Genomic DNA, 26,305 nt, shown 5'->3' on the forward strand with positions numbered 1-26,305 from the left:
CGCTCGTCGTTCACCCTTTACAGACTCAATTTGATGAAGAAAACTTCCAAAGAATAAGTTCAAGTAAGTCGTCAGATGTCAAATTCTGAAGTTTGTATAAGTGAGATGTATTAACGGTTTCTTTCAACGATATACGGTTCTCACTATAGGATAGAATTCACACTTGACCTTGATCTGTAAGAGGTCATTACAATAACAGCAATTGTTCTAGAAAGGATAATACTTCATTGCAAGTTATAAACGGTGATATGGGGTAAATTCACGTATTAAAAGTTGTTCATAAACAATCTTATCATGTACTTTGGTCATTTTCATCAGTCATTTTAGGCTAGAGAAATATATTCTAGAGTTTTGTTGTTGAGACAAGAGAACCAGTTAGTGAAGGCTGAATTTTTACTCAAACCTCTCCATAAAGTAATTCGGCACTATGATAAATATCAAATGATGGGAACGTTCGAACAAAGATTAAATATGTTTCCAACAAATGTATTCACAGTATGGTAAAAGAGGAAACAGGACATGATACGGTCATTGGAACCGCTACATGAAACAAACATGATCACTTGTATATGAAGAACTGAGAGAAATTGTGATGTTGAAGCATTTGTTGGGTTGTCATAATCGACAAAATAGAAGTGGGAAACACGGTGACGTGACTGCGGTGGCTGACGTTTCGAAGTTCGGGTGGAAGTATCTGCTGTTTCCACACAGAATAACATCTTGATCTTTGTCAGCATGACTACTAGCACAATAAAGCTAAACACGCCATTTATTATGGCGACCATGATTTTACTTTAACTATTGATTATAAGTTTCTCAGTAACATTACACCATAAACGTTGCATTTTCTGTGATGTCACCAGGCTGTACGAGATATTCTGGGTGTATCATTTGCAAATGACTACTATGAATTGCTTCTCATTAATAGCTGTAGAAACATTTCTTGATTGGATGGTTCTTATATCTTGTCTTGTGTACAATGAAAAGCCACAAACTGTCTTAATTTTTACAATGGTGTTGTTCTATGTGTGAGTGTTCAAAATCTATTGCTTCGCCTTTTGATATGAAGTTCATATATTTCAAGATACATGGGTTCTTGCAATATTTGAATCGATTAATAAATATGACTGTGATTCCATTCATTCATTCATTCATTCATTCATTCATTCATTCATTCATTCATTGCAGATCTGGTATTCTATAAAAATTATTGTTTTCAGTATCAATTTTCACCCATGGCAGCGAGCCGTTGCTTGGAATGATTGAAGCGTAATAATTACGTTCAAATATGTCAATATTTAATTTAAGAGATGGTGTACCATAATTATAAGGTTCGTTTTAAAATCAGATTCAAAATATATGAAAAAATATTGATAGAAATAGTACGTAATAATACCACATGTTGTGGCGTGTAAGTATAAATTTCAGTTGTGCAAAGTATCGTAACCTGCGGAGGGGGGGGGGGTGATCCCGCTTCTATTTTTGAATTAGTTTCCTTTTAGTCAGTTGCGTATAGTGTTATGAGTAAAGTGTCAGAATTCTACGACACAATAAGCAGTAGACTCGGTTCAGTCTGATCGTCACTCTGTACTTACATCAAACACCATGTGATCAAATTTGTAAGACCGTTCTTCAATGCCACTCTGACATCTGTGCTTGTTGCCCAAAATGAAAGTATCATTGCGATGCGGAAAAATGTCAAGCACGTCAAATATTTTGATTTATATAACAAAATGCAACAACAAAGAGGATTTTACTTAACACTGAACAAATTCATCAGAGAGTCAGTGTGCATAATGAGCGGGAAACGTTGACAACAAAAACAAACATACAAAACCATAGACGATTTGGTATTAATACAACATGCCATTTTCGGTTTTCAGAGTACATTTCTCATATTTAGTGACGCAATTTTCAGACCTTTGCAAGCGAAAGAAGTTAATTTGGGGATAAATCCAATTATTTCACTACGATATGAGACTGATGCAAACTCAATGAAATGAATACACACCAAGATTTATACTTGAAACGATCGCTCCCCCCCTCCACAACAACACTCTCATCTTTGACCATTTTAGAATATTCGAAAATACTGATTTTTTTGAAAACTAGGTAGGAACATTTAGTAATACACTAACTGCACATCACTTAGCATATTTGGAAAACCCGATCAAGAGTCATTAATGAATTGAAACTATGTGACCCTTGATCAACATATTAAATGTCACCAAAGAGGTAAGCTCTTTCACATGATTATCACCACAGTGTATACATGTATCATCATTATAGTAGGTGTCATCAACACAGCATTTGTCTTCATAGAAATAGCAGGTCAAGTCAGCTTTGCTTTGACACAACACTATAGATATGTCATAACAACACTTAAATACGTCCCAAATACATCAATTTCATATTCTAATCTTGTAAAACACAGCTGCACTATACGTACTCCTACTGCATAGTGTATATACAGTAGTTCAGGAACTAGATGAATAATGTGCATTAACTTTCTTGTCACCGAGTTCAGCAAATTGATAGGGTGCATGTTATTATCCAGTGTCTTCCTGTTAAATGTCAAATGCTGTGTCACTATTTCTGTTTCATCCGCATTTTTTAGCATTCTGAAAGTACTCGACATTGATTAAGGCGCCAAGTGAGATCAAGCCATGAAAGGTGAAGACAGACGAACTTTTCCGGTACGATGAGATGAGAAAGTGTGTAATATCTGTTCAGTTTCCCCATGTCTGACCTGACAGATGTATTTTCTTACCTGTCGAATTCCTTTCAAAACGACCGACAAAAACAGCTGCCTGGGTTGGAATCTGCTTGATGCCTTCTTGACTTGATAGAATGTGTTCCATTGCCTAGATAATCATCCACCGTCAAATTAATGCAGCGTGTGATCACCCATGTGTGTGTGCTTTTGCCGTCGTTTGTTCAAAACAAGTGATTTTTCCAGTATTTGAATGCTTCGAGATGTCCAAAGGGCATCGATATTTATGTGTACTTGTTTTGGTTTGGTCGCGGTTGGTTGAAACAATGGACGAGCAGGAGTAGGCGGAAAGCCCAAGGCAAGCACGTAGACAGAAAGAAAGAAATGCAAGAAATAGGTCAGGCAAGAGAGAAAATTGAAAATGTTAGAATGAGTGAACAAAACTGAGTACCTTGAGTGAAATACAGGACAAAAAGACACATTCAACAACATGTGCAACCATGGAGGAATATAATAACCTTGAACTGGCGTTAGCATTGCGTCCTTTATGGATACTTTTAGTTTGGATAAAAGGAATATGGAAACCCTGCTTGCTCAGTTTAACGACATCAAAGCTCAGTGTTTATACAGTAGGGTATTACAGTCGCCAGAGGGCGGTCTACCTTCTAAGCTATTCACATATACGAGATTGTAAACACACGAACAATTTTTTAAGACGAAAGCTCCTCTATAATCCACCCTTACCCAATTTATTTACTATACTCAGCTTTTAGAACCGAATCTTAAAGGAAGTAAAGTTATTCAAGCGAGCATTAGAGCGATATAGACTAGTAGCGAGGGACATAGACTAGTAGCGAGCGATATAGACTAGTAGCGAGCGATGTAGACTAGTAGCGAGGGACATAGACTAGTAGCGAGCGATACAGACTAGTAGCGAGGGATATAGACTAGTAGCGAGCGATATAGACTAGTAGCGAGGGATATAGACTAGTATCGTGCGATACAGACTAGTAGCGAGGGATATAGACTAGTATCGTGCGATACAGACTAGTAGCGAGCGAAAAATTCCCAACGTGGTATACGCAGGACTTGATTTGTTTACTCAAGGAAAAAGAGCAAGCTCGCAAAAAATACCGGGCTTCATTGAATCCTGCAGACTATTCTCGTTTCTCGCGTAAGCGTGCTGATTTTAAATTACTACGTAATTCTATTTACGAAGACCACTTACTTGAACTGCAAAATTCAATCAGCGCAAATAGTAAACGTTCTTGGTCTTTCGTTAATAGTAAGCATAATACTAGGTCATCACCCTCTACTGTTAATTATAAGGGGACTTTGGCTGAAAATTCAAAAGATATTTCTGAACTTTTTAACCATTATTTTCAATCCATTTTTACTAAAGATAATGTGACAGATTTACCAGATGTAATCAGTACTCTTGCAATGTTCTTAACACTTTCGACATATCAGCTGATCAATTACTAGCTGCATTGAAAGAGATCGAGCCGACGAAAGCGTGTGGTCCTGATGGCATTTCAGGAATTATTTTAAAGAACTGCGCTGAAGAGCTGTCTGTTCCTCTTACAATTATATTTAATAGGTCTTTGCAACAGGGTGTTTTTCCAGCTATTTTCAAGCGTGCAAACGTTGTCCCTATTTTTAAAGCTGGGGACCGAACTGAGGTTGGAAATACAGACCAATCTCACTTTTGCCCTTATTCAGTAAGATTTTTGAGAAAGTAGTGTACAATAATCTTGTTAATCATGTTAAATCTGTCATATGTGAAAACCAACATGGGTTTGTCAGCGGCCGTTCGACCACGACAAATCTGATATCTTATATTAATTATATCAGCACAGTGATGGACAAAGGAGGGCAGGTTGACTCTATTTACTTGGATTTCTCAAAAGCTTTGACTCGGTCGACCACACTTTATTAATTCATAAACTTCAGCCATATGGTATAGGTGGTAATTTGTTAACCTGGCTTTCCACATATCTTCAATGTCGTTTACAAAGGGTAGCTTTTGACGGGGAACTGTCATCATGGGGACATGTCACATCAGGTGTACCCCAAGGGTCTATTTTGGGTCCGCTCCTCTTTGTACTTTATATCAATGACATGTCTGAATGCATGAACCATGCAAATTTATCTTTGTATGCTGACGATTCCAAGTTATTTATGGCCATTACTGATATGTCCGATTGCATCAAACTACAACAAGATATCAACCAGGTTGTGAAGTGGACGAGCAAATGGAAGTTGTCATTAAATGTTAAAAAATGTTCATGTATTTCATTCACTTTGAAAAAAAACGTCAAAATATTTCCTTACAGATGTGCTAAGCAAACTATCTTGACTCGCACCAACTTTGTAAAAGACCTTGGTGTATTTTTAACAAGTAAACTTAACTGGAGTATGCACATTAACCATGTTGTTTCAAAGGCTTTTAAAATGCTTGGATTTATCAAGCGTTCTTGTAAATATTTTAATAGCATCAAAGTTTTAAAAACATTGTATGTCTCCTACGTCAGAAGCCACGTTGAATACTGCTCACCCATCTGGTCCCCTCATCAATTATATTTAATAAGGAAATTAGAAAGAGTCCAAATAAAATTTATCAAGTATCTTTGTTTCCGAAAATCGATGGCTTACTCAAGGGCTCTGTATAGTAACCTATGTTATGAATTTCGCCTCCCCACATTGGAGAACAGGCGAAAATTTTTAGACACTCTTTTTCTTTATAAAATCCTTCACTCAGTTTATAGTGTACCAGATGTCCTTGCACAGATTCATTTTAACGTTCCTGCTTTTACATTGCGTCGTGCTGTTCTTTTTAGACCAGTGTCAGCACGTACGAATATCTTGAAACATTCATTTTTATCACGATCTCAGACATATTTTAATTCTATCTGTAACAAGCAAAATTTAGATATTTTTAATAACTTAAGTAATTTTCGTCATGGATTATGTAAGATCCTTTTTTCTGAATGATTACTTTTATCTGGATGTTTTTCTGTGTGTCTTTCGCTGTGTTGCTGTTTTTTGGTTATTTCTTATGTGAATTCTCCTGTCTTTTTGTTTACGTTGTAACTGTTATATATTTTTCGTTTTTGTATTATATTTTATTTTCAAACGAACCTGTTATTGGGGCAACCTGTTGGTTCGAGATTAATAAAATAAAAATAAAATAAATAAAATATAGACTAGTAGCGAGGGATATAGACTAGTAGCGAGCGATGTAGACTAGTAGCGAGGGATATAGACTAGTAGCGAGCATATATACTCCATGTTGTGCTTGACTACTGTGATCTATTGAGGCTGCTCAACGACGAAAAGTCGATGTTTTCGTTGAAGAAATGAAGGATTTGTATCATTAACGAAGTCCGACTCCAACATCGCCAGGGTAGATGCACGTACTGCTACAGGAAGGGGACACACATACAGATATCATTTGTAACCATCACGATTTTGACTCTCCCCGTTCTCACCTCATGCAGACTTTGAAACAAGTTGATTTGTTGGTAGACAATTTATCCCAGTTTGACTTTTGTACAACTTTTGTCCCAAAATTATCACTTTAGACCTGTCATTTTGCAGTAAATGTAAAGTTTTGACTTTAATTGACCACAATTGCAGACTTAGGATACACCTTCACGTTATACGGGGTCGAGTACCTGTAAACATACCAATTTGCCTCCCTTGACTGCAGGTTCAGTAGACCGACATCCATGTTGTTTAAGGAAAACAAATATCTTGCGTGAAGTGTCAACGGTATGCAATCTGGTCAGGTGAACAAAGCATTACAGCAGTGTGAAGGTTTTATGAATATCAGTCTAGAGTAATGATATGTGCTGTCTATAGAATTCTAGCTCATGACAAATGTGTCTAATGTAATCGTTTCCCACTTTTGTTAATATCAAACGGTTTTACATTCAGCCTGGAATAGTATCAACCATGAAGATTTAATGTGTATCTATTTTCTGTTTTTAATGATTTGACTGACTATGTCATCTAATATCTCTGCAATCCAGCCGATCTCACCTCGCTTCCCAACATAACGGGGATACAGTCAAAACCAAGACCATCAAACCATCAACCACTCTAATGATCAAACCAATACGTGGTATTGTCATCGGTGAAGAACAATTCAGGCCGAAGTAATTAAATTCTTTGTTTTGCGTCCCTATCCGCTTAGGTTTTTAAGGTTTTCATGAAAAAAAAACACATACTGTATTTTAATAGGAAATTTTAGGACATGACCGCTTAGCTTACCTGAACTAAAATTTTGTTACATTTTTTTATCTTCTGCAATCAAATTACTTAGTGTTAATTTTCTTGTGTGTGTTTTTCAGCCGCTTAGACGCGTACCTTTTCCCATTTAGAGTGGACGCAAAACAAAGAATTTAATTACTTTTGCCTTATGCATGATAACAGACACCGTCGGAGCAGTTCACTGTGTAGGGAGACAGAACGGTGAGCCGAGGGAATTTTGAGTAGATCCGCAATCGAAAACGTGACCCGACTCCATCTTAATGTGACGCCACTGTTTGAAGTGGGAAGCATCGAGCGCTGTGGTAAAGTGGTTCGGTACTCTTCACCATAGGTGGCGCTATAGCAACATCTCAAGTCGATCTGAACAACGGTACAGCTTTACAAGGTTTTGCTGACCTTGTAAGTTTGTTCGCGAAAGAATTGCACCTAAAACGCACCATGCCATCTCAAACCTCCATCTTTACGAATGACCTAACTTAAATGAAACCGCGTCATCGCTTCTTGTTAAGGTAGAATGTGCCCTCGGGGACAGATATTGCATAAATCGTAAGTCTTAAGGTAATTAGTTTCTCTGGTACAAAGATTTGAAAAATAACCTCTGATTTTTCATGAGAATCGTCGAAAATTGTCTTGAGCAATTTCGGCGCATACTTAACCAAATCTATTATATACGTCATGGAAATGTGAACTACATGGCCTAATTTATACTTTAGATCATCAACTACGTAAAACTAGTTGATAGCTGTTTTTATGCATGCGTGACGTAACGAAAGTACAACAAACTGATCCTACCAAGACGTTTCAAATTATCCAAACTGAGACTAGTTAGGGAAGTCATGTCCACTCAAATCAATTAAAATTTGGATTTTTTCTAAAACTTGCCAAACTTCTCACCGTGACACATAGCGCGTCATGACAAAGCCTGTCAAGAAAGATGTTACCGCACACGTTACCATTGATACGTAACAGTTTGTCCATAGATATGGCTTCTGTTCGAGACCTTATCGTGCGTTAATTTTGATAGCCTATGCACCTCGAAAGTGAAAGACTTAAACTTTTGCTCAAACCTTTCCTCAAAGAAACTTTCAACCATTCTGTTATCAAATCAACAATAAAAATCGTTGGTCACCGTGGAAAAATTGGAACTATCGAAACAAATTACCCAACACTTTACGATATTTTACATTCAAAATGGACTCCATTCCTGTGTTAACTCTGTGGGGGGGGGGGGGGAAATAAAGTTTTCGATTTTCGAAAAACTAAGCTGGTGAAAACTTTTCTTTCATCAAGAGCTTTAAAATGAGCCCCACAAGTGGTAGGTCAGAAGAGAATTGATAAAATTTGAAATCTCAAATTAATCTGTTCTGTTCTGTTCTACGAACGCGCCTCGGGGACAGATAGTCGGACTCTCAAATTTCTACCATTCTATTCTGATCTACCACTTTTGGGGGCTCATTTTAAAGCTCTTGGAGAGAGAAAAACTTTCACCAGCTTATTTTTTCGAAAATTCAAAATTTGATTTTAATTATATTCGTGGTTTAATAATTTGATTTATGAATGTGTTCAGTTGTCCGCTTTCAGGATGAATGTCGTTTCATTGCTGGTATTTCAAAACAGACGCTAATATATTATAAACTAGTACGGACGATTGAAATCACATAGGCGCACATACGCATGACGAAAAACAAACTAAATATATTTTGGAAGCACCTGTGGAGCTGGAAATAAACTCCGCGTTTAATAATAGCCTGGGTTTCTGAAATCATTTGATGGGATAATCTTTCATCTTACAAACGGTCTTACACTTTTTTGAAGTTCACATAACGGTATTTTATCTTGTCCGTGGTTCCTCTTATCGATATTCATGATTCATACGAAATGTCTGGTCGCAGCAACCTTTTGTTGAGGATTTTAACAGTTCTGTTAGTTTCTGTCAGTCATTGTTCTATAAACATTTTACCAATTGTTGATCATAAAAATATGTTAAAGATTCAAATAAAAACTTTCCGGTTCAGTATTCACTCGCTTAAACTCAGGACAAGTTGAACATTTTAACTTTGAAAATTCTGACATAGGACACACCTCTAACAAGGATATTAATCTCTTTTATGATAATATTGAGTTTAATTCTATTATGATCAAAAGGATGACGCATGGTCAAAACCTTTGACACGGTGTCAATATTTGTAGAAAAGAAGGCTTATATTGTCCTTGTAACCAGGGGAGTTATTAATCTCAATACTCGGAAAAGAAAATGTTTCACAGCACCAATTTCATGCATACCCGTATTCGATGAATACCAACAGCACCTGTTAAGTTTACTCGGCTTTGTTTGAGGCATTCATTGTACATTAGTTCACGGCACCGGTTATTCATTCAATAGCGAACAAATAAAATCATTCTCTGACATATTACAGTTTTCTGTCGTTGATCAACCAGTGTTGTTTCTAGTTGAACTCTTAAGTATTGACATTTCAAGTGTGCATTCAGGTGTGCATCGCATTTTCAAATGCAATTTTATTATACATCTATGTAACTTAAAGCATAATATAAGAACTAATAAATTTCTATCCTTTATTTTCACAACTTTAAATATATTACTTAAACGTGCGCCTTTGGTGTTAAAGCACGGATTCCATGAACACGGTAGACAATACTTAGCTAAACTATGCTGGTGCTTTAATAAATATACTCGAGAAGTGAATGAATTCTTTTTGACAGTTGTCAAAACTTCACTATTTAGTGCATAAAAAGTCAACATTTTCTGCGCGTTCTTGCACAGTGAAGGACTCTCCTACAAGTGATGACCTTTCGTGACCCCTAACCAAATGGTATCAATATTGGTTTTCAGTCAGATATCATCTCACCGAGCGAACATTTAAGGGATGTATCGTCATTTTATCTTCTAGAGGGAGAAATCTGGAAAACTGTTTTTAAAATTAGATTCCTAGCAGATAAAAATCGATTAATATGGCAACCCGATGATGAAAACAGAAAAACATATACCAGAAGATACCTTATAGCACTTCATTTTTCCGTTTCCAGTGCGATTATCGGGCTCTGCAATACTTGGAAAATCACGACGGTGACGGGTCACATTTGACGGTGTGCCAATGAAGTATGGAGAAAAATGTTGTTTGAAGACAGTTGAAGTCACTGCTAGGACAGAATTTATGACAATTTTACAGGAAGTGATAAAGATTGCCTGAACCAAAATGACAACGAAATTTTAAAGCTCTACTCATTAGAAATCTTGACATCGTCCTTGGCTCAATGGTTACTTTCAACACCCTCATTTTGTTTCTATAAAGTTGTATAAAGCATAATTTAAGCCATATTTTGATGTTTCTGCCTTTCCTCTTCTGTTTGTTCTATTGTTCTACCAATATTAGAACACAACATAATAACAGGCCAAGCTGACACGTTGGAATTCATCTAAGTTTCTACAGGAACTGATAATGGTAAATGATGTAATTGTGTCACTATGGCACACTCTCCGTTTTATAGTATACTGCAGAAACTTTTTCGAAGTTGAACTGTTGCCCTTATGTCGTGCATTATGAAACTTGTTTCTTTCCAGTCTCAACAATATCTCGTTTTAGTATAATGAAAAGATTTAATAAAACGTACAGGCATCTCTGATGACGTCACGTTGGCATACTGTGGGACCATATTTTCAAATGTAGCTTCTGTTAATAATTTTAGTGCGGAGTACTTTCTTTGTTTTTATTAATATGGTGATATCCCACATGGAAAGAGTTTTCAAGTCTTTATGGCCAAACATCTTTTCCACACATTTTCCGATGACATTTTCCACAGTAACAATGATAACTACCGGTTACGTCATGAAAGCAGAGCAAAATGTACGTAGCTCTTATCGCCTTCAAAGAACAAAAATAACAGTTTTAATGAAGTAATTTTTTTCAAAGAAAAAATGTACACTTCACATGTAAACATCAATGGAAATAAAACTGCCATCTCTATTATTTAGTAAAAATAAATGACTATTTGTTGAATCCTCTTTTGACCGGAGAAGCGCTTCAAGTGTGCAGTGCCCTGTCCGGGTCTTGAACTTGTGAACTTGGAGTTTATTGTTTGTGAGACCTGAACTCTACCACTGCACCAAGTCGCTTTGCCCACCTCCACCCTTGGTCATTCACAATTTCATCAAACTTGACAAATTAATGCTCATTTTTTATCCGACCATTCTTTTTTTGAACTACATGGTAACACTTATTGTGGAGAAATTATTGCAGTTCAGGTTTGACTGTCTTTACTTACAACTCAGTCAGATTTAGAGCAGTTTCTCTGAATCGTAATTATGGAGGTACAGGCTTGTACCTCCATGATCATAGTGTGTTATTGCTTTCTTTAACATCTCAGGCGCCTTGAAAACTATCAGAGTAGGTCCGGCAAGACAGTACGGATTTGATCTTCGATGGTAAACATTGTAGGGATATGTTTCAAAAATCCACTCAGTGGTATATAGTACGAGCTTTTGAAGACTAGATGTCTCCTTCATCAGATACGGAAGTGGAAGCAAAGACCTTATCGTAGGACCGTGACTAAATCAAAGTACCCAGAAAATTATTCAGTGTGAAAATATTAGACTCGGGTAACAAAAGGGCGTATGAGGTGTGAAAAACAACACAACAGGTGTTAAAATGAGCGTAACAATGGCAACAAGTGAAACTGGCAACAGTAATCTTGCTTGTACCCCTTTCATGTTTAATGAGTGCAAGAAAATAAATGTCTTGATAAGTCCTCAGGCTCAAATTTTGATATTTCAAGGTGACCAGTGCCAAAGGATTAAATCTCTCATCATCCAGTGAACAAATTGTCTTGAAACCCCTTCGAGCAGCCTTATTGATATGTACTTACGTACATTACTGCACGGTTACTCTACCGATACCACTGTAACTGTTTCTCACTACAGTCGGAGAAGTCTCCCTTCCATTATTAGAGTCAGCTATCGTCTCCCCTCTACCTAAGAATGCTTCTCTTTACAGTGACAATCGAAAAAAGTATCACCAAGAATCAAATTTGAAATTACTTTCTTAAATCAAGAGAAAAGTTGTCGCTCTTGAAATCAAGCTCGCTGTCGGAACCACTGCAATCGATCGACCTCTCAAAGTCACGTAAATTTGTATCCTATACACGGTCAGCTTCACAGTTAAATTTCAACGGTCCACGTTGTATTTCAAATGCTGGCAAAAGAACATTCCGTTATAGAGCGACAGAAGCGTGGAATTGCTTACCAGTTGACGTAAAACTCGCATGTAATGAAAATAAGTTTAAAAGTTTATTGAAAGACTTTATTATAACGCGCATTTCGTTGTGAAAGAATTGTTTTGCTTTTTTGTATCCGATCAACTTATGTTTGCTGTATTTATTGGCGTGAGCCCCGAAGAATATTACTCGTTAGAGTAAATCGGTCGCTCATAAAAAGTGTAAATAAGCATAAATAAATAAATAAATAATAAATAAATAAATCTGAAATCTCTTTGGATTGTCGCACAGTCGCGATCATTTTTAACGGGCGTAAATTCATTAGCCACCTCAATGTTATTGTTTGAATGCTTTACCATCGAGGGCTAACTTCCATTTGAACTCCAGAGAGATATCTGTCAAAATTATTGTAAATAATTGAACCTCAGAGCAATGCCAACTTCATTTTAATCGTGATTGCAATCGGAAAATGGTTAAAACTGAACAAGGAATGAAAATGATGACTATCAGGAAGGAAGGCCAATCTTTGTATGTGTGAATGTTGCAGGGCAATTGTGGTAACTTTTGATGATATTTCAATATAATACAGACAGCAGTTGCCATGGGCGTCGCTATTCTTTCATGCAACTTTTGTGGAGAGCTAATTTATTACATGCATATATTATGTTTTATGGCTGACATTGTAATTTACTACAACTGTGTTATTGACTTATTCAATTAATCCACTAATATGGACAGCCGATTGGCCAGTTGGCAGTGTTAGCGGAGAAATTAAATGGTGTGTAAGCTTACACGGGTGGGGAGGAGATATCAGGATTTGTAAGCATAGGCAGTAGAGATCTACTGTCTATGTTATGGGTAAAAAAGAAAGCAGTCAGACGATTTGGAGTCGAAATCTTTATTTGAGATATCACAGTCACAAAATTCATAAAACAAAAATAAACCGATGCACAAAGAACCTCACCCTCCCCAGTGCAGTCTCAGTAAACCCAACAGCTATAGCGCATGCGTCAATGTTGCCCTCTAGCGACGATACCTGTTGCAGTTTTTGTTCGAGAATCTTATGCTGAACTTGTTTGAGCTGACGAAAGTATATCCCGTATACAAGCCCAGAAAATTCAACATCCAAAATTAGGTGATTCACTCATGCCTTGTATCTCTAAAGTGGTGCATTTGAATGAAAACACGTGACACAAATGAACTATTACTGATAGTCACCGATGTAAGGTCTTCTTGTTGTAGGTTGTCTCTACCCAAACTATGAAGCGAACACTTTCACCCTCTATATTGCTACTACTTTTGACATGCAAGTTGCGTTATCTTATTTCACATAGGAAATTCTTGCTCAATTCCGTGCTTGTAAAAACCAAGTTTGGATATTAATGTTATGAATTAATCGAAATTTAATGAATTTTCGTGGAAATCAAATATCCTTTAGGGCAAGTAGAAGAACATTTTCAATTGCCGGCCGTCAATGTATACAGACGCTCTCAGCATTACAGTGTCATGTTCCAAAGTCTGCTCTTCACCATCAATACTCTGAATGCAAATGTGGTCACAAGTTGGGTGACTAATGAAGCGCACAAAAAGACTTAAGGCGCTTACGATGAAAAAATCGGACCCATGATTCTTCTTGTACTATACATGTTAATCCTAATTTACAGTAAATCAAGTTATAAGGAAGTATTACAATCATATCCCAAGAAACCCTGTCAATCGTCCCATCATTCTGAAGACAACAATTCTGCATTATTAACAGTTACACGAAGTAACAATACAGTAAATTATGGACTGTGGAGCGAGTAAGTGTACCAACACTACGGAAGGTAACTTATTTCTTCCCAGACAAAATACGCTATTAAACAATTTTCTTCGTCTAGGGAACATGCCGTTTAGATGCAGTGCCGGTAGGCTCAATTTATCATTTTCCTGTATTGTTATTGTCACTTTATTTGTTTCTTGAAGGTAGTAAATTACATATTTACCTCAATGATACTCATTATTGGACCGACTCTGATGTCATACTAGCGGTACAAATGAAAATGAAAGCCAAATTCAATTTACTATTCGTGCGTTAGTCAACTATGTGAACAATGTTGAGATCAACTCTTGCATGAAAAACATAGGTTCTAGTCGGAAATTTCCAATAGTTGGTGGTCACAATACAAGACGAAAGGATGAAGTTTTTATCGTCTATATCCTATACATTGTCTGTACTTATTGTTCAGACATTCTGTGAGAGAATGGGCGGCTATTCATCATTGCCTGTGTAATGAGTATTGAATGAAATATTCGGTCTTGGATCTTCGTTTCTTACACGACCAACATTTTGTCAGTGTTGCTGCAGAGACTCCTCAATTTTAATTTTTAATTTGAAGAGGATGGTTTCAATGTGAGTTGTCTTGGGGCAACTTTTATCAAAAGTTAATTTAAAAAGAATTTTATTTTCGAGTAGACATGCTTCAGTTCGACTGAATATCTGCCATTAGAGTGTCATTCATGAATAAATTCATGCAGTTTTAGAAAAAAAACGCAGTTGCAGCACGAGTCTGGCACGCAAGTCTAGCTATGGACTTTACCTGCAATTAGGTGCACTTGATTAATGCCTAGATGTCACCATTTAGCCTGAATCTTATTGCGAGGCTGTGTTTCTGGACTTTACCTGAAAGGCATTCCCCATACACATGGCACTCAGAGACTCCCTAGCTAGGTTAGAATTAGCCGAGCAGCGCTATAATCTCTGTACGGAGAATGCATGCAAGGTACACTTGATCACTGATACATTATGTTATTGTAGCAGTAGTTCAACGTAGCTGTAGTAGTGAAGTTTGAACAAACAGAGCCACCGCCTGTCTCCATCACTTGAACTCAAAAGATTCTGCTTCACAAACAATCCTAGTGTCACCGTATATTCCGAATCTTATTGCGAGGCTATCTTTCTCATCGAGCCGCCAGATATGAATACGGCGGAAGTTGATTGATTGACACACACACATGTCTTAGATACGTTTGGCGTTTTAGGATATATTGCATTATTTTGAAGGCTGCGACTAATGAGGACAAACCAATACTGTCCGAAGAATTCTCCGTAAGTACATAATAACAACTTCCAAAAAATTGCATAAGTTGCATATGTGTTTGCCAAGGAACTAAGCATGCTTATAACCCCCGTTTAAAGCAAACCAACGAAAAACAATGTGTTACTCGCTTTTTAGAAATGCACCCAATCAACGGTGGTACCCATCTGCCAACTAAAGATGACACACTATGATAGGAAATGAGAAAATCAAGCTGGTGTTGACTGCCAAGGCTTTTAGTATCAGCATGCGCAAGACGATGGGTGGTAGGGATTGATATCCGACACCGAAGCCAAATAAATTTGTCAGTGTAAATGTTGAAAGGAGGGGATTTCGTCTCAGAAGCTATTAAACCGGCTGTTGAATCCCTTAATTACCCTAGGGTGTCTAGCTTTCGATATTTTTGAAGTATGGTATTTCGACGTGTGCTTTGAATTTAAATGTTTACAGTGTCCTAAGGAAGCGTTATTATTTACGGCTGGGGTTGGAGGAATTTCATCGGAACTCTGAAATTTGGAGTAATCCCCCTGCCAACAACTATGAATTTTAGTAACCCCCTTTTAAACGAAGATTTTGACTCTACCCCTTCCCACGTAGAAAAGTTTAAAATCAATACATGGATTTGTAAAATTTACAACAGTACAGCGATATTAAAGACCTACCCAATCCTCATGCCTGTACCCTGCGAGATTATCATCGGTTATCTCACGACGGTTTAAAAAGGTTAAACAAACAAAATGGAATTCAAAGTCATAACAAAATGTAGATATAAAAGCTCATGACATACCTAATATCCAACCATATATAGTATCGTTTAAGTTGGATGGGTATCATGACAGGGTTTTCACTCGGATACCTGCCAGGGCAGAATTGGAAAGTACTGGGGCAGAACATGCGAGAGGCTGAGGGGAAGTGTCAGAGAGGATGTTCCCTCTCTTGCGTGGAAACAATTGAGAAATTGATGTGTGCGGTCAGGTGTAATCTAAGAGGTGTTTTCAATTTGTTTTTGTTTGTTATTTTACAAATTAAAACTGTTAGAATACCCAAAGGGGAGAGCAAAAGAGGGGTGTCCCCTATCTCGCATAGAAAATTATTAGAAATTAATGTGTGCAATGGTGTAATCTGAGAGGGTTTCGATTTATTTTGCACCAAGTATGGAGTAACCCCAATTCTTTCTACATTTTGAACTACCTGCCCTTGTAGATTTCAATTTTTTGAGTGACCCCCCCCCTCTCAGGTTTCTCGGACCCCCAGGCCGTAAATAATGGTGGCTTGCCAAATAAGATTTGCGGATACTACGACTATTATTTGCCATAAATGTTAAGTGTGTCAGAAGATTCAGGCCAAATGGCAAGAATACGAATGTTCTCCCTCGTACTCAAGTTATTTCCATTGATTCAATGTAATAACAATTCCCTTTCAGAGCCCCACGATAGCAAAGTACTATACACATTTTGCTACTGACTCCCTGGAGACGTACACCATAGACCCTAGAGAAGTTTTCCCTAGGGTCAATGCGTGCACACAGTTGCCAATGTCCTCGACGAGTATACATATCGTGTGCCTGCAGTAAGGCCTTTTTTGAGTGCAGCCGAATTAAAGAATCGACTTTGTATTCGGATGTTCTAACATAATCATGCGGAAATTTTGGATGTATGTAGAATACCATCGTATATACAGAATGCAGAGGCAAGATGTATTTGTTTGGTTCCTTTACTCGTACAATCACTAGTACACGGAACCAGACGCATGACAGAGTGTACTGAATTTGTTCAATGAAACAGATGTTTGAAAGTTAGTCTGCGCTGAATGATGTCAGTTCATGCCGCAAATAATTTGGCGAATTTTACTTGATAACATTACTCGTCTTTTATCATGAAAGATCCTTGTCACTTTGTGACCTCCTTGTAAACTTTGTGAGAGTGATGAGATACAAGCTTTTCTACACACTGGCATGGTTTAGTCACTTGATGGAGTCAGGTAAGTTTATAACGCTCCTCTGGCTTGTGCGTTTTACACCACAGGCAGTGGAGAACTAAATAAAACGTCTTTGGACCCTTATCAGTTGTGCAGTAACAAAATCTCGGGTAATATCTCCTGGAATTTTCAGATTGACGCAGACCTTGACTTTATTTTGGATAGCATTAAAGTAGAATGCACCTCAGGGACAGATATTGTGACTCTCAAACTTTTACAATTTTTTTCTGATCTACCACTTCTGGGGGCTCATTTTAAAGCTCTTGGTGTAAAAAAAATTTTCACGGTCTTATTTTTTTTTCGAAAATAGAAAGTTTTCGACTCCATAGAGTTAACACAGGGATGGCGGCCACTTTGAAATTTAAATTATATCGGTGACTGTTGCGTAATTTTTTCTATACTGAGTACCAAATTTTGCATGGTGGTCCCCGATTTTTATTCCTGATTTTTGAAAGATAATGTAAGTATAATGTAGGGTGTTTATGGCCTGATAATGTTGGGTGTTGCAACGTTGCCGTACTTTAAGGGAATCGCGTGTAAAGCATATAAAATCTACAAATTTACACTCAAAGCAATAGCCACAACTATCGACTATGAAAAATACGAAATAACCACTCTCATTGGTCAAAGCAGTACCTATTGTGATCTCCGCCTGAGAAATTTTGCGCTTGAATTTTGAATTTTTTGTAAGTTCAGCTTCCCTCGAGAGATATGGTTAATTTTCTCAATTCCACCCGTCAATTTCATAATCCCAACAAACACTTGCGCCAAAATGATGACAGTTTCTCAAAAGAGCTCCACTCCTTTCCGTGTAATTTCTATCCATTCTCTGACAAGGCCATCGTTACAATCACCGTATTGATAACTCTTTGCGTACAAAAAAGAATCATGGTTAGTGAATAGATAAAGGACTTTATCCTTTTGTCATTACTCTATTTGCTAACCAGCCGGCGAAGGCGGATTACTAACTGTAGGCAAACAGACATAATAAATAGATCACGATGGTTATTATAATTGTACCACAGATATAATTAAATATAATAATATCGATATAATTGAATTATTGAGTACGGCGTCGTCCATACGACCAACAGGAATAATGGTAACATTCAACGATTATTATAAACAATTCAGATTTAAGTCTAAATAGCAGTGTATTCCAGAGATAAAGTCAAATTTGTTTGAAGTTTTACATTGGGCAGCTATGCGATATATTTCATCAAATTTCCCAGCTGTCCCTTAAACTCTAAATGTTCTGAATGTCTTGATGCAAGCTGTTATTGCTCATGTTGTAAAGGAATCTCTCCTGAAAGTACTAAAGACCTTGTTATCAATACGACTACAGGACAGTTGAACATACAGAGTCAACTAGCTTTTGAAATTTTATGTTTCTGTCACTTTACCCTGTGTGCTCTTAGGGAGCGGTCATTATTTGCTGCCTGGAGGACCGGAGGAATCTGAGGGAGGGTCACTCAAAAATTGAAAGCTACAGGGGGTGCTTAAAATGTGGAGAGAAAGAAAGGGGTACTCAATTTTGGTGCAAAATAAACTGAAACACCTCTCAGATTGCACCATTGCACACATCAATTTCTTATAATTTTCTATGCCAGAGGGGGAACATCCCCTTATGCTAACAATTTTAAAAGTTTTACTCGTGAAAAAAATTGAGATCACCTCTTGGATTGCACCAGACTGCACTATTTCACACATCCATTTCTCAAAAATTTCCACGCCAGAGAGCGGGGACACCTCTTTGACATTTTCACCCTCAGCCTTACGTGGATCCCCTCTGACATTTTCACCCTCAGCCTTTCGTGTGTTCCCCCCATGTACTTTCAAATTCAGCCCTGTCAGATATCCTAGTGAAAACCCATCCAAATTAAACAATACTAGATGTTTTGATACTATTAATATACCGTGAGCTTATATATGTACATGTGATTTTGAATTTTTACTTTGTTGGTTTAACCTTTTCAACTGTCATGAGATAACAATGATAATCTAGCATAGTACACCAAGATTTAAAAGGTCTTTACTATTTTAGTACATTAGTGTATTTACAAATACATGTATTGATGTATAGCTTTTCTAAGTAGGGAGGCGGCGTCAGTCAAAGTTTCTGTGTTAGAGGGCGGTTATTCAAATTCATTATGGTTGGCAGGGGGTACTCGAAATTTGGAAAACCCGAGTTTCCGATGAAATTCCTCCGACCCCTCGGAGTCCTATGACGGCTCCCTTATTTCTAGTTTATTGTGCTGTGCTAATTTTATTATGTGCACCATTAAATTGGTTTATTTTGAGATCGCTGTATATACATATGTCACTGCCGCAATGATAATTGGCCTAATTGGAATGATAAAGAGTATTGGTTACTTGAATTACAAGCCTGTGACAGATGTGTTGTCAAACAGCGCAATCGCACATACGTACAATTGTCGATATTGCTTTGCTAAAGGGTGATGGGATTGACTGTTTTAATAGGAAAATGGCGTCGTTTTCCTTTAAATTCTTGACAACAATAAGAATAATAGGTTCGACCTTAGACTCCCAAGCGACACATGGATATGTGTTCACACTGGCAATTGTCATTAAAAAATAACGTGAATTTCAATTTCATTTTGTTTGGAGAGAGACTTTATCAATATACGGGTGGTTTCACATCAGTATCATATTGTTTGATTTCTGCAAATGCCATGCTCAGTGCCTTAATGATAACCGTTAACAGTTGGGCTGTCGGCAAACATGCAATCCGGTGTACACAACTGGGCTCATGATGCAAACAAAAATGGATTTTAGTACTTCCTCCTAATAAGACATGTGTACATGTATACGTATCGGCTTAACTTCTACAGTGGTACGCAGACAGTGTACAGTAGAAATGTCCACTAAAGTCTACAGAATTTGAACGTAAGCTTACGCTTAAAGAGGAAGTGTCTCGGATAAGCAGCAAACATTAAGATTAACTCAATCCTTCTCTGTTACTAAGAAACGTTTTTATAAGAGATAAACATCTTAGTTGAAACGGTGAGTGTTTGTAAATTGTCATGCATTACTCCTTCTGACGGTTAGAGAAAGTTCGAAATGTACATTATGATAATTTTATACTTGGTTTGAGAAAAAGAGAAATAACATATTCCATGGTGTAGAGCGGTGTTTAAATTCATAAATGACTTGTAACATTGTAATCTGTGTATTCTGAGATTTAAAAATGACAGCTAGAAGTATGACTAATTTTACAAGTTTTAGTAACTATTCAAAAATGATTTCATGAGCGCCCTTGTGTTGGCGCTGCGGTGATAGAAGACAATTGGTGATCGCCGCTTGCAGCTTGTTCACCTCAACTCGAAAGAAAAACAAAACAAGGCAGTAGCAGTAATATCACCTGATATCACATGCAGTAACATGATTTCTTAGAAGTGTCAATCGGAGAAAAAAACGTATTAAATCGATGGTCATATCATCTTTAGTCCGTATACTGGGAAAGTGAGTGTAACTATTTCCCGAAAATTCCCCTATGTGTTTAATGGGTATATCTATACCGCTACCATGTACTCCATACTTTCTCTGTAAATTAAAAAAACACAGACATCTTACAATATTAAAAATTGTAGGTGATCGTTTTTCCGACATTCTTTACGCTAAGTTAAAATCTAAATATGTGTTTAGCTTTAATATTTGCAGTCTATAGTTAGGCTTTCATAAAAGGTTATGTTGTAGTGAACGCTTGACTGAGTTTTTCGATTTGTGTAATGAAGAATATTACAGTTTCACTTGAAAATGTATATTCACTGAAATTGGCAGCCTTGATCTCTTCTAAAATACGTTTCCGTCGAAGAAAACTCTTACATGAACAAGGTTCATGAACAAACACCTTACATTAAAATAAGTCAGAGTGATGAATTACTGCATGAATCCAGTGAAAATATTTTTTCATGTATGATCTTATAAACATTAATGAATTTCTTACTGGAAATTACAAATTTTTTTCATAGAAACCTCCAAGTGTTCCTGATATGGGAATCATGTGGACATTGTAAATAACCCTTTTTCTTTGATGAAAATCTTATTATTTCAGTACATTGGCCAATGATGACGATCGTCTTCTAATCACATCCCATTTTACATGAATACAATCTGTTCGAGAAGTATTGTACATTTTAGGCAGCTGATTCAAACAAAAGCAACCACTAAAGATAAAAATTAAAGTTCTGAAAAACAATCAGAAATTCATGAACGCGAACTTTGTTGTAATCTATACAAACTTTACAATCATTATGCATAATGATTTGGGAGGTTGACTTCGGCACTTACGAAGTTTACATGAAGTAGAGTGAAGCTAAAAAGAATGTGAGTCTTCATCTAATATCCTCTGATATCCTGTCAAACATTATCAAAATGAAGCCTCAACATGTTTGACGACATGATTTGCGTACTTGTATAAATGTACTGCCAATCAAAACCTAAACTTTGGCTTATGAGGGCGATGTACCAGAGATTCTATTCCCCGCAGATTCTAATGCAGAAGTTTGTAGTTAGAAAAAATGTATCCACAGATCCCCGAGAAGGTGGCGAGAATACTGATCTTCGATAATTATGCCAACGAATTTTGCCACCATGTTCATACATCAGCCTCTGAAAGTCTTAATCTAGGATAATACAGTCATGTCACGTGCACATTTGACCTATGTACCTAAAGTGACACCTCGCAGCGTTGAAGAAAGCTCTACAGTGATGCGAGAAACGTGTGTACTAGCATATTCAAAGTTCCGAATCGTCGTAAAATCCATTTGCCAAATCGTAAAAAATGTCATAAATTATCATTTTACTCTTCTATGATTAGTACAAAGGGTTACATGAAAGGGAAATCGTGTTCATAACTCTCATATGTAATTCTTAGGGCCTCAGATGCGATCTCTGCAGAAGCCTTTGCAGAAGCCCTTTCATGGTCAAACAACCACACAAGCAGTATCAGGTTTTCTTCATGACTCCGTCATTACTTCAAAAACTCAGGGAGTTGTATTTTTAATGCACTAGTTTTTTGTTCTGCTTGTGAAAGAGGTATTTTTGTACCAATCTCGAAGTAATATCGAGGTATCAAGTATTCAATTGGCCAATAATGAGTGTCGAATACCCAATTTTAGTCTTTAACAATAACATGGCACTTTGTATATAGTGTAATGTGCTTGCAAGGTTAACAATACTTATTTATACATATTCTAAGAAGATAAATGAAAGAATAAAATAAAAACAAACATGGTGAATATTTTTACAGACAATCTCTTTAATTAATCACCATAATCACAAAATGTTGACAATTAAACAATTTTATAGCTGCTTTTGTCATTACGCTCTTGCAAAGGAAATTGATTGTAACCGTCATTGATTTTGTTCTAGATGACAAGTCAATTCAGTCCTACTTCTCTCACGCTCTAAAGTACTGAGGAAAATCAAAGTGTCTGCTTTACAAACTCAAATATAATATGCAGTAACACGATTTGAACTATTTTGGGAGAATCGGATATTGTTGTAATGTTGGTGTAACCAGCAAATTTAAGCTCATCTCCTTTTCTGTTTTTATAATTCACTTGTTGTTATGGGTAATTTATCACTTTCAACTATAGGGCACCTAAAAATTTTGATAAATTTGAACAATTAAAAGATCCTATTCTCCAAAATCAGTTCCAATTGTGTTGCAGTGCTATTAATGACACGACTTGACTGAAATTAAAATGTCGACGAGCTGTGTGGAACACTAAGGACTTTGTCTCAATGTGATCAATTAGGGATGAAACACCCAAGTACATTTAGATGCATGACAAGAATGACTTTTTAATTCATCAAAACATATAAAGGCAATCCGCGAAAAAAACTGAATTAGTTTGAATGTTATATTATGTCAATACTCTTTGAATTAAATACATGATAACCTATCGATTTTACATTTTCCTTAAATTAATAAATACGGCAGTCCCTAACAGCGTGTGTTTACAGTGATAATAGCGTCACTAATATGCATTCCGCCGATATGCTACCTGTTTGGTAAAGTTTAGGACAAAGAGAATCGGCGAGATAATGCGAATGACGTATGCGAAGTTGATGAGATGTAATATTGTAGGATTTTACCGACCTGTTGAAATAATTCAACCATTGGTCTGGCAATAAAACATAAAATAAGAACCAAGTACAAAAACAACTGACAGCTGTAGGCAGTCTTTTAATCCTGTCATGGGCAGTTTCAATCGGGGAGTTACAACTTCTTGGTAAGTTGGCGGCTAACGCCCTATTAAATGTTAGAAGACGTGTCTTTACGAATTTGTAAATTTGCACACTCAAAAATTACTCTTCCCTTTCTAAATATTATAAAATCATATGGACAACTTTGAGAGAAAAAAAATGAAAAAAGGTCACTCTCGTCGACTTTCTTCAGTCTGCATTTGACCCTGAATGAGTTCTTGTCGCCTTTTTAATTTTTCATACTCATTTGGTGACATCAGATCTAATCTCAGGTCTGTGTAGGGAGGATCTTGTTCGCCTGGCAGATTATTAGTGGCATGTATATGTCTCCTGTTGTCATCCTTGCTATCGGCTTTTGAACGTGCTCTGAGAAAAATAATGAAACAATTATTGGATGTCATTTATTTTGAAGCTATCAAAAAGCGATATACTTAGTTAGACATGCGAGATTTGACAATTTGCGTATTCTATTATTGTCGAATAAGCAAATGAAAGCTTTTCTGCCGTGAACGTCAACATTTAGCCATGTTGTATACCAATGTTGTATACCCATGTTGTATAGCCATGTTGTCCACTACATCAGTGAACACTTAAAACGACGCAGATGTCGTTTTAAATTAATTGAGTTCGTGCATTTAATGCTAGCGAATACGGATGAAAGCAATTGCGGTCGTTTTTACCGACCATAGGTCAATATCGTAAGTCAGCTTATTTGTCAAACCGACACTTTGGAGGTTTCCAAACGACCGAGTGATTATAGACCACAATGTCTTTGATGTCAGTCTGAAGGATCACCACACAGAGCTTTACAAATCGCCTGATCCATTGCATTTATTTTTACTTAGTTATTGCATAAAGATATGAAATGGCTGCAATGAAGTTTTCACGCCGTGTAGTTACCTACCTTCTAATGCGACATACAACGACTACTTGGAAAACCACTATTACAATCAGCACCAGTAACACAGCGATGCCAATGGAAACAGCAAGGGAAACTGAAAGAAAATACCCAAAATGAACTGTTATCGACGTGATAAATATTTTCAGTACTAGTACGTTCAATTAAAGCGGCGTACGTTAAAAATACTTGTTAATCACGCTTCAAAAATTCGGGTTACCGTTTCCATGCCATTCTTAGTGATTTCGACAATTCCTTTAGATATTTTAGCACAGGTAGTCACTTCTCTTTAGTCCAATTCTTGTCTTTCCGCATGTGAGATTCTAATAGTGATATTTTGTGTGATTTTCTGTACAATTATGTTATTTAGAGTCATGAGTATCCGAATACACATAAAATACGGTGGTTTCAATCGGGTTCGAACTCACAATGTGCGGAACCCATTCACCTAGCTGAGAAGCCACAGACAAAACCGCTTGGCCAAATCCCCAATCTCAAAAGTATTGGTTCAATAACCGAACTAAGCTGTTACATTTTTTCTGACTGCGACCCCTCCACACTCTGTAGAGTTTGTGAAGCACTCACGCTCGTACGCTCACTATCACACATCGCACACAAATTTCATCGAAGCGAAGCTTAATTAAATGTTATCACAACAGATCGGAAATGCAAAGCTTAAACTGTTGAAGGTAGTATGTTACAATGGCACTTTAAGATAGTCAACTGTGGTTTTTCTTCAAATAGCTCTTGCACACTCTATCTGTGCAACTCTCATTACACTCATGTTGGTAAATTCCAAAAGCCTATTATTAGTTTTCATCACGAAGCATGTGATCTGATCTTTATTACTTGTCAAAAATGCAATTTTAAAAGAAAATTCTTGGTAAAAATGTACATTACTTACTTTCAGCTGTACATTATCAAAAACGTTAACATTAAAATGGAAAAGCTAACCAAGTGAATTGATAACAAAGTGTGAACATTTTAGACAATACTTTTAGACGTTTAAACAAAATGGTGAAAATATGAAACAAATGTTTTTAATGGCTTCCATATATCTTATAAAAGACCCGATTAATCTGGATACTGCGATTCGGTACTTAGTGAGACACATTTAATTTTAGTAAGCAATTTATCCCAAAGTATTATGTAAATGACATGAAACTGATATTACTGCTACATTATTGGAAAGTTTAACCCGCTGTTTATTGTAAATGGAATATAAATTTCAGATATATGTAAGCTTTGTTATATAGAAATACATCGTCACACTTCAAACTATTTTGAATTCAACATGGAAAGCCAATTTACTTGCATACTAATGGAAAAGCAGATTTTCAAAAACAGAATCCGTCGAATGAAAATCGATACAACTCAGTTGTATTTTTAAGAATTATGAGATGTATCTAGATTACAAACTGATCATACATAGGATGATTGGACTTCTTAATCCTAGGACTATAGAAGAAAAATATGAAAGGATTGTAATTGGAAAATCCATTGTTTGGAAATATAAAAAACCGGTTATATCAAATTCTACAAAATAGCTTCTTGTCTTTATGGGCTGGTCATTGAACAGTTCCCCATAGGCATTTCTTTATCAAAGGCACTAGTAAAATAATTGATAGGGTTAGGCTCTTGCCATTGACTCGTAAATGTGAAGTAGTTTGACAATCATATTACGATACGAAGATGAACAGTAATCGTTTTGAATCGAACTACAATTCCGGTGCATTACCAATTTTTTCTCAGAGAACGCGGAAGGACAAAAGACTCTCAAAGAGATACACTGTGAAGTTGAATTCATCTCAATTGACTTATGCATTTATTTGTTTTACCTACGGTTCCTAAAAATATAAAGTGCCATCAAGGTTGTACAAACACCGAAACTGAAGGTCTAAA

At 36.7% G+C, this 26,305-nt stretch overlaps 1 long non-coding RNA gene across 1 annotated transcript; it reads right to left on the reverse strand.

Moving 5' to 3' along the window:
- Positions 1-6,865: 6,865 nt before the first annotated feature.
- Positions 6,866-24,500, reverse strand: LOC139132876 (uncharacterized). Its single transcript, XR_011552467.1, has 3 exons — positions 24,410-24,500; positions 22,737-23,871; positions 6,866-7,259 (listed from the first exon to the last, which is right to left on the reverse strand). It is a non-coding gene; the product is annotated as an uncharacterized lncRNA (long non-coding RNA).
- Positions 24,501-26,305: the final 1,805 nt, after the last annotated feature.

Source organism: Ptychodera flava, chromosome 5 (assembly GCF_041260155.1).
Source record: "Ptychodera flava strain L36383 chromosome 5, AS_Pfla_20210202, whole genome shotgun sequence".
Classification (NCBI taxonomy): domain Eukaryota; kingdom Metazoa; phylum Hemichordata; class Enteropneusta; family Ptychoderidae; genus Ptychodera; species Ptychodera flava.